Source organism: Schistocerca americana, unplaced genomic scaffold (assembly GCF_021461395.2).
Source record: "Schistocerca americana isolate TAMUIC-IGC-003095 unplaced genomic scaffold, iqSchAmer2.1 HiC_scaffold_1385, whole genome shotgun sequence".
Lineage (NCBI taxonomy): Eukaryota > Metazoa > Arthropoda > Insecta > Orthoptera > Acrididae > Schistocerca > Schistocerca americana.
The window spans coordinates 18967-31443 of NW_025725465.1; the positions used below are offsets into that span (position 1 = coordinate 18967).

General features: G+C 52.7%; 8 non-coding genes across 8 annotated transcripts; all 8 read right to left on the reverse strand.

Annotated features, from left to right (window-relative positions):
* Nucleotides 1–5829: 5829 nt before the first annotated feature.
* On the reverse strand, nucleotides 5830–5948 carry LOC124566332. The gene has a single exon (XR_006970882.1). It is a non-coding gene; the product is annotated as a 5S ribosomal RNA (ribosomal RNA).
* Nucleotides 5949–6747: 799 nt separating this feature from the next.
* On the reverse strand, nucleotides 6748–6866 carry LOC124566333. Its single transcript, XR_006970883.1, has one exon. It is a non-coding gene; the product is annotated as a 5S ribosomal RNA (ribosomal RNA).
* Nucleotides 6867–7665: 799 nt separating this feature from the next.
* Nucleotides 7666–7784, reverse strand: LOC124566334. Its single transcript, XR_006970884.1, has one exon. It is a non-coding gene; the product is annotated as a 5S ribosomal RNA (ribosomal RNA).
* Nucleotides 7785–8583: 799 nt separating this feature from the next.
* LOC124566335 lies at nucleotides 8584–8702 on the reverse strand. The gene has a single exon (XR_006970885.1). It is a non-coding gene; the product is annotated as a 5S ribosomal RNA (ribosomal RNA).
* Nucleotides 8703–9501: 799 nt separating this feature from the next.
* On the reverse strand, nucleotides 9502–9620 carry LOC124566337. Its single transcript, XR_006970886.1, has one exon. It is a non-coding gene; the product is annotated as a 5S ribosomal RNA (ribosomal RNA).
* Nucleotides 9621–10419: 799 nt separating this feature from the next.
* On the reverse strand, nucleotides 10420–10538 carry LOC124566338. The gene has a single exon (XR_006970887.1). It is a non-coding gene; the product is annotated as a 5S ribosomal RNA (ribosomal RNA).
* A 799-nt stretch (nucleotides 10539–11337) lies between these two features.
* On the reverse strand, nucleotides 11338–11456 carry LOC124566339. The gene has a single exon (XR_006970888.1). It is a non-coding gene; the product is annotated as a 5S ribosomal RNA (ribosomal RNA).
* Nucleotides 11457–12255: 799 nt separating this feature from the next.
* Nucleotides 12256–12374, reverse strand: LOC124566340. Its single transcript, XR_006970889.1, has one exon. It is a non-coding gene; the product is annotated as a 5S ribosomal RNA (ribosomal RNA).
* Between the last annotated feature and the right edge of the window lie 103 nt (nucleotides 12375–12477).

Genomic DNA, 12477 nt, shown 5'->3' on the forward strand with positions numbered 1-12477 from the left:
GACATCCGGGTAAATGCATGAGCAAGGGCAACCTGCAAAAAATTCGCGAAATTAGCACGATAGCCAGGCATGGCTGCAATTTGTTCATGCTGAGTCCATAAGTATGTAAGAAAGTCAAATTCGGTTGTCAATTTCAGGGAAAACATTGCAAAAACGGTGTGACCCAGGAGCCACACCGTGGCATTCTTCTTAGTATTCGGGTAGGCGGCGCACTGAGGGATTAAGACGTCTGTCGGCAAAACAGAGCGCGTATCCACCCGATTGATAAGGCGAACCATATCTCGGGCGGTATGCCAAACACTGCAAAAATGGCCACACACGAAACGGTGTTCAAGGGTATCCTCCACAGCACACAGGTCACAAGCTCCAGACGAGAGAAGATTAATGGAGTGGAGCTTCGCATGCGTAGGGAAGGTACGATGCACAACCTTGTACCACACTGCGTGTACAGAGGGAGGAAGAACATTGCTGGCAAGATTTTTCCATACCGTGACCCAGTTATACCACGGTAGCCGATACTCCCACTTACAACGCGCAGTAGACCCACGGAGAGCGGAAACGACATCGCTGACACGAAGGCTGGGAACGTCACAGAGCTCCAAGTAGCTGTTTTCCATATAGTAGCGACGCACATAATTAAGAAAAAAGGGAATGTGCGAGACATTCACCGGCGCCGCCGCAGATGGAGGACGATACAGATTGAAGACCGCCGCAGTGGGACCGTTCGGCGCCCTCTCCATCACAACAGTGGTCCGTTTCCAAAACAGAGCAGAGCACTTCGCGCGAAGATCTACTAAACCCAAACCACCATCTGTCGGGCTGAGAGTACAAGTGTCATACGAGACCTTAAAAATGTCACCTCGCCATAAATACCAATACACCGCCTGCTTGAGGGCACGTTCCAATTGCCGAGGCAGTGGAAGGACCTGTGCGAGATACCACGCCCTGGCCAGAATGTTATTATTGATCAAGGCCACCTTATCACGAAGCGCCAACGTGCGAGCCGCATAGATCTTGGCAACGGCACGCACCTTGTGCAGCGTGGACCGCCAATTAAGCGCCTCCATCCGTTGTGGGTGAGAAGAAAAAAGCACGCCTAGGACTTTTTGTTGTTCGCGGACGCAGAACCAGTTCCGCTGTAAAGACCGTGCGCGGGGTGTAAGAGGCAAACAAACAGTCTTAGCAGGGTTGACAATGGCACCTGTGGCTTTTTCAAAGCGTTGCAGTGCGCCATATAAATTATCAACGTCATCGGAGTGGCCAAGAAAAACACCAAGGTCGTCGGCGTATGCCTTACAAATGAGGCGGTCCGCCCCGACCTGAATGCCGCGGCATTCGCGGCCGATAATCCGCAGCAACGGATCTAAGGCTACGGAAAAAAGGGCCATCGAAAGGGGACACCCCTGCCGCACCGAGCGCTCAACACGGAAAGCCGGCGTCAAGCGGCCGTTGACACTAACTCGTGACGTCGCATTCTGTAAAAGATGCTTTACCACAGTCGTAAACTTAAGGCCGAATCCCATCCGCACAAGAACCTGGCGGAGGTATACATGGCTAACGCGGTCGAAAGCATTTTTGAAGTCAATCAATAAGATGGCAGCTGTCGGCACTCTCGCACGTTTAACAAAGCCGATACAGTCGCGATATGCGAGAACGGCGTCAAAAATGTTTCGACCCGGCACCGCACATGATTGACTGTCACTGAGAACCGACGGTAAAACAACTTTAAGGCGCTGAGCCACACAGCGCGTCACAATCTTAAAGTCGGCGTTAAGTAAGGTGATCGGCCGAACAGCGTCAATACAGGGCGTCGCAGTCGATTTAGGTACTAAGGTCACTACCCCCTCCTCAAACGCAGCAGGGATAACAGCACCATCCCGTATTTCATTTAAAAGAACCACAAAAACATCACGAAAAAGATCATAAAACTTCAAATAAAATTCAGAAGGAATGCCGTCGGGACCAGGCGATTTACACTTAGGGCTTCGTCGGATAGCGTCGTACAGGTCGTCAGGTACATAAGCAGCATTTAAATGCGTCCTATCCGCACGAGTTAAAACATGAGGTATAACTTGTAAAAAATCCCGCAACGCATCACAGTCAACGTCCAGCGCACGGAAGAGGGAACTAAAATGATTAAAAGTATCCCGCTCAACGTCGGACTGGACAGTAGTCCGTCCACCATCGCACTTTTTCCAAGTACTGATTTGCAGACGGGCACGCCTCCGTCGTTCCCTGGTCAGATGGTAAAGCGACAAAGGTTCGCCATCCACAACCCCCGCAGGCTGGCTGCGCACGACGACACCATCACTAACAGCGCGCAAATCAGCGAGAAGCTTAAGCTGAAATTGCTTAAAAGCGGGCAGCAAGGCAGGCTGTGACGTCACGCGCAGCGCGAGGTCTTGTAAACACGCCTGATGGAAGCGGGCCGTAGCGCGACGCCAACGAGCCGCCTCGCGGCTAAAATCAATTAAAAACTGCCTTATCATTGGCTTGGCCTCCCCGACCCACCACTCCAGCACACTACAGTCACCTCGCCGAGTCCCGAGTAATTTATGCCACAGATTGGTAAAACACCGCACAAAATGGTCGTCGGTCAATAAAGCACAATTAAATTTCCACAGATTCTGTCGTCTGGAAACACAAAAGCGAGGCAATAAAAGCTGACAGAGGTAACCGGAATGATCAGAAAACAGCACGGGAAACATTTCCGTGCGACAAATACGGGCAGAAAGCGAGGCAGAAATGTAAATTCTGTCCAGGCGGCTGTGCCCCGTGGAATAAAAATGAGTATAGTGGGTAACATCAGGGTTTAAAACACGCCACGTATCAACGAGCTGAAAACTGCGAATCAAGTCGCCGAGCTCGCGACAAAGGTTAGGACGAGGCACCTGATCGACAACATCTAAAACGCAATTAAAATCGCCGCCGACAACTAAAGCATCCACATTCCGGTGTAGCAGTGCACACAATTCCTGCCCATAAAAAACAGCCCTCGCCGGCTTATCGTTCCCAGACGGGGCATAAACGTTAACAAAGACAACGCCCAGTATAGTGCAACTAACAGCACGACCATTTGGTAAAATAGCAACGTCGGAAATAGCAAGGTCAGAACGGACTAAAATGGCAGTTCCGACATTGGAATCCGGTAAAACATTGTCAACAACAATAAAGTCACTAAAATCGTGTAAAAAGACAAGGGCATCGCGCGTCACCTCTTGTAAAAAGACAACATGGCAGTGGTGATCACGTAAAAAGGCCTTAAAAGCCAGTAACTTGCACGGGTGGCTCAACTTGTTAAGATTAATGGTGACTACATTCCACTGGCTAAAATCGTAAGTCATAGACTCACACAGTTAAAAGACACACACAAAAGTAAAAACACACAGAAAACACGGAATGTGCAGGTGCACGACAGAGGAGGGGGCACACAGGACACACACTATGTCTCCGCACCCTCCACAACATCCTTCGCCCACTCCAAAGGCTCGAAGGGGGAGAGGGGTGGCAGGGTGGCAGTAGCTGGCACGGCAGAAGCGACCGATACAGGATCCCTGACGGGCATCTGCACGTCGGAGGGAGGCACCGACACGCGGTCGTGGATAGAAGGACCAGCGCGACGTCGGTGGACGTCCTCAGCCTTCCGTTTCGTCGACAGAGGTGCCGTAGTCACAGCCGAGACTGTGTCAGGCGCTAAAACAGGCACGTCTACAGAGGCTGGTTGACTTAACACAGTCCGCAGATGGCGAACAGCAACGTCACGTTGCTGCGCCGCACCGCTCAGATCAGCTGACTGCGCGAGGCGAGTAGAGGCCCGCGGCGACTGTTGTTGTTGCTGTTTGCGCGGCGGCTGACGCCCGGAGCCGGAAGCCTGAGGCGGCCGTAGCTCCACGTCGAGGTCACGCCGCGCGGCACGGCGTTGCGACGCCCAAGAAGAGGCGGGGGAGCGCCCCACCGGGGACGGACTACGGTCACGCCGCGTGTAACCCCCGTCGTAAGAAGGGGAGCTACTGACACTGCGGAAGCGTTGCCTACTGGAACTCCGAGAACGAGCCTCATCCCGTTGCGGTTTTGGTTCCACAAAAACATGGCGTGATTCCGCAGCAGGATTAGGCTCAGAAACATCAGAGGGTACAACGACAGGTACAGGCACAGAAGGAGAGGGTGCCAACTGCGACACAACAGGTACAACAGGGTCCGAATTAGGGCGCGGAACAACATCGGTTACCGATGGCGGCACGGAGTCAGAGACAGCCTCCGACACAACAGCACCCACAACCGGTTGAAGAGCAGCAGGCACGTTTTCCGAAGCCGCGGACAAAGAGTCCTGGCCGGTAGTCGCAAGAACAGAGACAGTAGCATCAGCAGACACATCCATCGCTTCCGCGGCGGCAGCAAGATTAACATCTGCCGCACGCCGCGCGGGCGCGGGGGGGGCGGAACCCAAGACCGTAGCGGCGACGGAAGCAAAACTAGCTCCTTGCAAATTGCCCTCAAGTGGTAGCTGAACAGGCCGTTTGCGCTTCGGACAATCCTGCCGATAATGTCCGACACCGTTACAAAATGAGCAAGTCTGTGGCTGGCCACTGTACGTGACAAACGCACGGTGGCCGTTCACTAAAATAAAAGACGGAATATGCTGCCTAACCACCATCTTAACACTGCGCACACCGTTCTCGACTTGAAATATGTACGCAGACGACCATTTCTCTTTCACTACAGATAAAACAGTGCCATATGGCCGCAAGTGACGAGAAATAGTGTCGTTGCGTATTTCGAACGGAAGGTTAAATATGCGTATTTGGCGAAGACCAAAACCAGCATGAGACACAGTGACATTACTAATATTTCCGTTAAGGTGTCGAAATCGACGAACACCGTCATTAACAGAGACAACAGCATCACACAGATCGGGAGATTTCAGTTTCAAGAACACAGAATTTAAAAACGTATCGAACTGAATACCGAGCACATCAGTAGTAGACAACATCAAGTCCTCAAGTAACCAACGATGGATCTCGAAAGCCGAAGGTTTCTCTACGGAACGATCAAACTCGCACTGAATATTATTCTGTCGCTCTTCACTTTCATCGTAAAGGATATCCATTACTTACAGTTCAGTAAAAAGAAAGAAAGCAACGAGGCAGAGGTAGCAGACGACACGCGAGGCGCCGCCGGCCCAGTCGCACGAGGTAAACACAGCGCGCCAGGCACCGAGGTGTTGCTGGGCGCGTGCAGCCTTCGACACTAGCGGAGGACGCATCTTGTCCCTGGTGTCCAGCGGAGGGCCTGTACGGGGTGGTGCAGTGTCGTGCTGGAGGGCGCCACTGGTAGCGATGTGGGCTTCCTCGCCTCGCCGCGCCTCACACCAGGTGTCTGCGTAGTTTGCAGTGCATTCGCACCATTCCTGTCCCTGTCCCCGTCCCGACTTGTCCCGACTTTGCTCGACTGCCGCTCGCTGCCGCTCGGGTCGTGGTCCATATGACAGCGCAAGCACGACAAACGTCTGCGGGACGAGACGAGACGACTAAGGAATAAAGTCATGATTACAAACCAAATTTGGAACTCTACACTCCTACACAACAATAGGCGGTGAGCTATTTCAGAAATCACCTGCCGATTCGTACTGTTTTGTCGTTTTCAAAGTCTTCTTGGCAAACTTGGTTAGCACATTCTCCCTCAAACCGAGTTAATTACTGCATTTTCGTACCATTACAGTAGTTTAAAAGGCATAAGGAAGCATCTTTGTCACAACAGAAAGGTAGTTTGAAAATTGGGCTGGCAGGGGTAGCGACATAATACCAAAACGAAAAAAAAAAAAAGGAAGGTAGCCAACAGCACCCAGGTTTCCCAGGTGGTCACCCATCCAAGTACTAACTGGGCCCAATGATGCTTAACTTCGGTGATCGGACGAGAACCGGTGTATCCATCATGGTATGGCCGTTGGCGCGCATCTAATGTAGGACCACGGCAGAATTCGCGTTCGGCTTTTTTCCCAACACACAAAATGTTAGTTTTCCGCCGCATTTGACGAAAGCACTTCCTTCCGCAACAGCCAGTTCCTCGAGGACGCGTGCGGGGAGCGCGCCCCACCGCCGCGTGTGTGAGACGCACTGCTGCTCGTTGCACCTCCTGTCATTCGCTGGGCGCGTGCAGCCTTCGGCACTAGCGGAGGACGCATCTTGTCCCTGGTGTCCAGCGGAGGGCCTGTACGGGGTGGTGCAGTGTCGTGCTGGAGGGCGCCACTGGTAGCGATGTGGGCTTCCTCGCCTCGCCGCGCCTCACACCAGGTGTCTGCGTAGTTTGCAGTGCATTCGCACCATTCCTGTCCCTGTCCCCGTCCCGACTTGTCCCGACTTTGCTCGACTGCCGCTCGCTGCCGCTCGGGTCGTGGTCCATATGACAGCGCAAGCACGACAAACGTCTGCGGGACGAGACGAGACGACTAAGGAATAAAGTCATGATTACAAACCAAATTTGGAACTCTACACTCCTACACAACAATAGGCGGTGAGCTATTTCAGAAATCACCTGCCGATTCGTACTGTTTTGTCGTTTTCAAAGTCTTCTTGGCAAACTTGGTTAGCACATTCTCCCTCAAACCGAGTTAATTACTGCATTTTCGTACCATTACAGTAGTTTAAAAGGCATAAGGAAGCATCTTTGTCACAACAGAAAGGTAGTTTGAAAATTGGGCTGGCAGGGGTAGCGACATAATACCAAAACGAAAAAAAAAAAAAGGAAGGTAGCCAACAGCACCCAGGTTTCCCAGGTGGTCACCCATCCAAGTACTAACTGGGCCCAATGATGCTTAACTTCGGTGATCGGACGAGAACCGGTGTATCCATCATGGTATGGCCGTTGGCGCGCATCTAATGTAGGACCACGGCAGAATTCGCGTTCGGCTTTTTTCCCAACACACAAAATGTTAGTTTTCCGCCGCATTTGACGAAAGCACTTCCTTCCGCAACAGCCAGTTCCTCGAGGACGCGTGCGGGGAGCGCGCCCCACCGCCGCGTGTGTGAGACGCACTGCTGCTCGTTGCACCTCCTGTCATTCGCTGGGCGCGTGCAGCCTTCGGCACTAGCGGAGGACGCATCTTGTCCCTGGTGTCCAGCGGAGGGCCTGTACGGGGTGGTGCAGTGTCGTGCTGGAGGGCGCCACTGGTAGCGATGTGGGCTTCCTCGCCTCGCCGCGCCTCACACCAGGTGTCTGCGTAGTTTGCAGTGCATTCGCACCATTCCTGTCCCTGTCCCCGTCCCGACTTGTCCCGACTTTGCTCGACTGCCGCTCGCTGCCGCTCGGGTCGTGGTCCATATGACAGCGCAAGCACGACAAACGTCTGCGGGACGAGACGAGACGACTAAGGAATAAAGTCATGATTACAAACCAAATTTGGAACTCTACACTCCTACACAACAATAGGCGGTGAGCTATTTCAGAAATCACCTGCCGATTCGTACTGTTTTGTCGTTTTCAAAGTCTTCTTGGCAAACTTGGTTAGCACATTCTCCCTCAAACCGAGTTAATTACTGCATTTTCGTACCATTACAGTAGTTTAAAAGGCATAAGGAAGCATCTTTGTCACAACAGAAAGGTAGTTTGAAAATTGGGCTGGCAGGGGTAGCGACATAATACCAAAACGAAAAAAAAAAAAAGGAAGGTAGCCAACAGCACCCAGGTTTCCCAGGTGGTCACCCATCCAAGTACTAACTGGGCCCAATGATGCTTAACTTCGGTGATCGGACGAGAACCGGTGTATCCATCATGGTATGGCCGTTGGCGCGCATCTAATGTAGGACCACGGCAGAATTCGCGTTCGGCTTTTTTCCCAACACACAAAATGTTAGTTTTCCGCCGCATTTGACGAAAGCACTTCCTTCCGCAACAGCCAGTTCCTCGAGGACGCGTGCGGGGAGCGCGCCCCACCGCCGCGTGTGTGAGACGCACTGCTGCTCGTTGCACCTCCTGTCATTCGCTGGGCGCGTGCAGCCTTCGGCACTAGCGGAGGACGCATCTTGTCCCTGGTGTCCAGCGGAGGGCCTGTACGGGGTGGTGCAGTGTCGTGCTGGAGGGCGCCACTGGTAGCGATGTGGGCTTCCTCGCCTCGCCGCGCCTCACACCAGGTGTCTGCGTAGTTTGCAGTGCATTCGCACCATTCCTGTCCCTGTCCCCGTCCCGACTTGTCCCGACTTTGCTCGACTGCCGCTCGCTGCCGCTCGGGTCGTGGTCCATATGACAGCGCAAGCACGACAAACGTCTGCGGGACGAGACGAGACGACTAAGGAATAAAGTCATGATTACAAACCAAATTTGGAACTCTACACTCCTACACAACAATAGGCGGTGAGCTATTTCAGAAATCACCTGCCGATTCGTACTGTTTTGTCGTTTTCAAAGTCTTCTTGGCAAACTTGGTTAGCACATTCTCCCTCAAACCGAGTTAATTACTGCATTTTCGTACCATTACAGTAGTTTAAAAGGCATAAGGAAGCATCTTTGTCACAACAGAAAGGTAGTTTGAAAATTGGGCTGGCAGGGGTAGCGACATAATACCAAAACGAAAAAAAAAAAAAGGAAGGTAGCCAACAGCACCCAGGTTTCCCAGGTGGTCACCCATCCAAGTACTAACTGGGCCCAATGATGCTTAACTTCGGTGATCGGACGAGAACCGGTGTATCCATCATGGTATGGCCGTTGGCGCGCATCTAATGTAGGACCACGGCAGAATTCGCGTTCGGCTTTTTTCCCAACACACAAAATGTTAGTTTTCCGCCGCATTTGACGAAAGCACTTCCTTCCGCAACAGCCAGTTCCTCGAGGACGCGTGCGGGGAGCGCGCCCCACCGCCGCGTGTGTGAGACGCACTGCTGCTCGTTGCACCTCCTGTCATTCGCTGGGCGCGTGCAGCCTTCGGCACTAGCGGAGGACGCATCTTGTCCCTGGTGTCCAGCGGAGGGCCTGTACGGGGTGGTGCAGTGTCGTGCTGGAGGGCGCCACTGGTAGCGATGTGGGCTTCCTCGCCTCGCCGCGCCTCACACCAGGTGTCTGCGTAGTTTGCAGTGCATTCGCACCATTCCTGTCCCTGTCCCCGTCCCGACTTGTCCCGACTTTGCTCGACTGCCGCTCGCTGCCGCTCGGGTCGTGGTCCATATGACAGCGCAAGCACGACAAACGTCTGCGGGACGAGACGAGACGACTAAGGAATAAAGTCATGATTACAAACCAAATTTGGAACTCTACACTCCTACACAACAATAGGCGGTGAGCTATTTCAGAAATCACCTGCCGATTCGTACTGTTTTGTCGTTTTCAAAGTCTTCTTGGCAAACTTGGTTAGCACATTCTCCCTCAAACCGAGTTAATTACTGCATTTTCGTACCATTACAGTAGTTTAAAAGGCATAAGGAAGCATCTTTGTCACAACAGAAAGGTAGTTTGAAAATTGGGCTGGCAGGGGTAGCGACATAATACCAAAACGAAAAAAAAAAAAAGGAAGGTAGCCAACAGCACCCAGGTTTCCCAGGTGGTCACCCATCCAAGTACTAACTGGGCCCAATGATGCTTAACTTCGGTGATCGGACGAGAACCGGTGTATCCATCATGGTATGGCCGTTGGCGCGCATCTAATGTAGGACCACGGCAGAATTCGCGTTCGGCTTTTTTCCCAACACACAAAATGTTAGTTTTCCGCCGCATTTGACGAAAGCACTTCCTTCCGCAACAGCCAGTTCCTCGAGGACGCGTGCGGGGAGCGCGCCCCACCGCCGCGTGTGTGAGACGCACTGCTGCTCGTTGCACCTCCTGTCATTCGCTGGGCGCGTGCAGCCTTCGGCACTAGCGGAGGACGCATCTTGTCCCTGGTGTCCAGCGGAGGGCCTGTACGGGGTGGTGCAGTGTCGTGCTGGAGGGCGCCACTGGTAGCGATGTGGGCTTCCTCGCCTCGCCGCGCCTCACACCAGGTGTCTGCGTAGTTTGCAGTGCATTCGCACCATTCCTGTCCCTGTCCCCGTCCCGACTTGTCCCGACTTTGCTCGACTGCCGCTCGCTGCCGCTCGGGTCGTGGTCCATATGACAGCGCAAGCACGACAAACGTCTGCGGGACGAGACGAGACGACTAAGGAATAAAGTCATGATTACAAACCAAATTTGGAACTCTACACTCCTACACAACAATAGGCGGTGAGCTATTTCAGAAATCACCTGCCGATTCGTACTGTTTTGTCGTTTTCAAAGTCTTCTTGGCAAACTTGGTTAGCACATTCTCCCTCAAACCGAGTTAATTACTGCATTTTCGTACCATTACAGTAGTTTAAAAGGCATAAGGAAGCATCTTTGTCACAACAGAAAGGTAGTTTGAAAATTGGGCTGGCAGGGGTAGCGACATAATACCAAAACGAAAAAAAAAAAAAGGAAGGTAGCCAACAGCACCCAGGTTTCCCAGGTGGTCACCCATCCAAGTACTAACTGGGCCCAATGATGCTTAACTTCGGTGATCGGACGAGAACCGGTGTATCCATCATGGTATGGCCGTTGGCGCGCATCTAATGTAGGACCACGGCAGAATTCGCGTTCGGCTTTTTTCCCAACACACAAAATGTTAGTTTTCCGCCGCATTTGACGAAAGCACTTCCTTCCGCAACAGCCAGTTCCTCGAGGACGCGTGCGGGGAGCGCGCCCCACCGCCGCGTGTGTGAGACGCACTGCTGCTCGTTGCACCTCCTGTCATTCGCTGGGCGCGTGCAGCCTTCGGCACTAGCGGAGGACGCATCTTGTCCCTGGTGTCCAGCGGAGGGCCTGTACGGGGTGGTGCAGTGTCGTGCTGGAGGGCGCCACTGGTAGCGATGTGGGCTTCCTCGCCTCGCCGCGCCTCACACCAGGTGTCTGCGTAGTTTGCAGTGCATTCGCACCATTCCTGTCCCTGTCCCCGTCCCGACTTGTCCCGACTTTGCTCGACTGCCGCTCGCTGCCGCTCGGGTCGTGGTCCATATGACAGCGCAAGCACGACAAACGTCTGCGGGACGAGACGAGACGACTAAGGAATAAAGTCATGATTACAAACCAAATTTGGAACTCTACACTCCTACACAACAATAGGCGGTGAGCTATTTCAGAAATCACCTGCCGATTCGTACTGTTTTGTCGTTTTCAAAGTCTTCTTGGCAAACTTGGTTAGCACATTCTCCCTCAAACCGAGTTAATTACTGCATTTTCGTACCATTACAGTAGTTTAAAAGGCATAAGGAAGCATCTTTGTCACAACAGAAAGGTAGTTTGAAAATTGGGCTGGCAGGGGTAGCGACATAATACCAAAACGAAAAAAAAAAAAAGGAAGGTAGCCAACAGCACCCAGGTTTCCCAGGTGGTCACCCATCCAAGTACTAACTGGGCCCAATGATGCTTAACTTCGGTGATCGGACGAGAACCGGTGTATCCATCATGGTATGGCCGTTGGCGCGCATCTAATGTAGGACCACGGCAGAATTCGCGTTCGGCTTTTTTCCCAACACACAAAATGTTAGTTTTCCGCCGCATTTGACGAAAGCACTTCCTTCCGCAACAGCCAGTTCCTCGAGGACGCGTGCGGGGAGCGCGCCCCACCGCCGCGTGTGTGAGACGCACTGCTGCTCGTTGCACCTCCTGTCATTCGCTGGGCGCGTGCAGCCTTCGGCACTAGCGGAGGACGCATCTTGTCCCTGGTGTCCAGCGGAGGGCCTGTACGGGGTGGTGCAGTGTCGTGCTGGAGGGCGCCACTGGTAGCGATGTGGGCTTCCTCGCCTCGCCGCGCCTCACACCAGGTGTCTGCGTAGTTTGCAGTGCATTCGCACCATTCCTGTCCCTGTCCCCGTCCCGACTTGTCCCGACTTTGCTCGACTGCCGCTCGCTGCCGCTCGGGTCGTGGTCCATATGACAGCGCAAGCACGACAAACGTCTGCGGGACGAGACGAGACGACTAAGGAATAAAGTCATGATTACAAACCAAATTTGGAACTCTACACTCCTACACAACAATAGGCGGTGAGCTATTTCAGAAATCACCTGCCGATTCGTACTGTTTTGTCGTTTTCAAAGTCTTCTTGGCAAACTTGGTTAGCACATTCTCCCTCAAACCGAGTTAATTACTGCATTTTCGTACCATTACAGTAGTTTAAAAGGCATAAGGAAGCATCTTTGTCACAACAGAAAGGTAGTTTGAAAATTGGGCTGGCAGGGGTAGCGACATAATACCAAAACGAAAAAAAAAAAAAGGAAGGTAGCCAACAGCACCCAGGTTTCCCAGGTGGTCACCCATCCAAGTACTAACTGGGCCCAATGATGCTTAACTTCGGTGATCGGACGAGAACCGGTGTATCCATCATGGTATGGCCGTTGGCGCGCATCTAATGTAGGACCACGGCAGAATTCGCGTTCGGCTTTTTTCCCAACACACAAAATGTTAGTTTTCCGCCGCATTTGACGAAAGCACTTCCTTCCGCA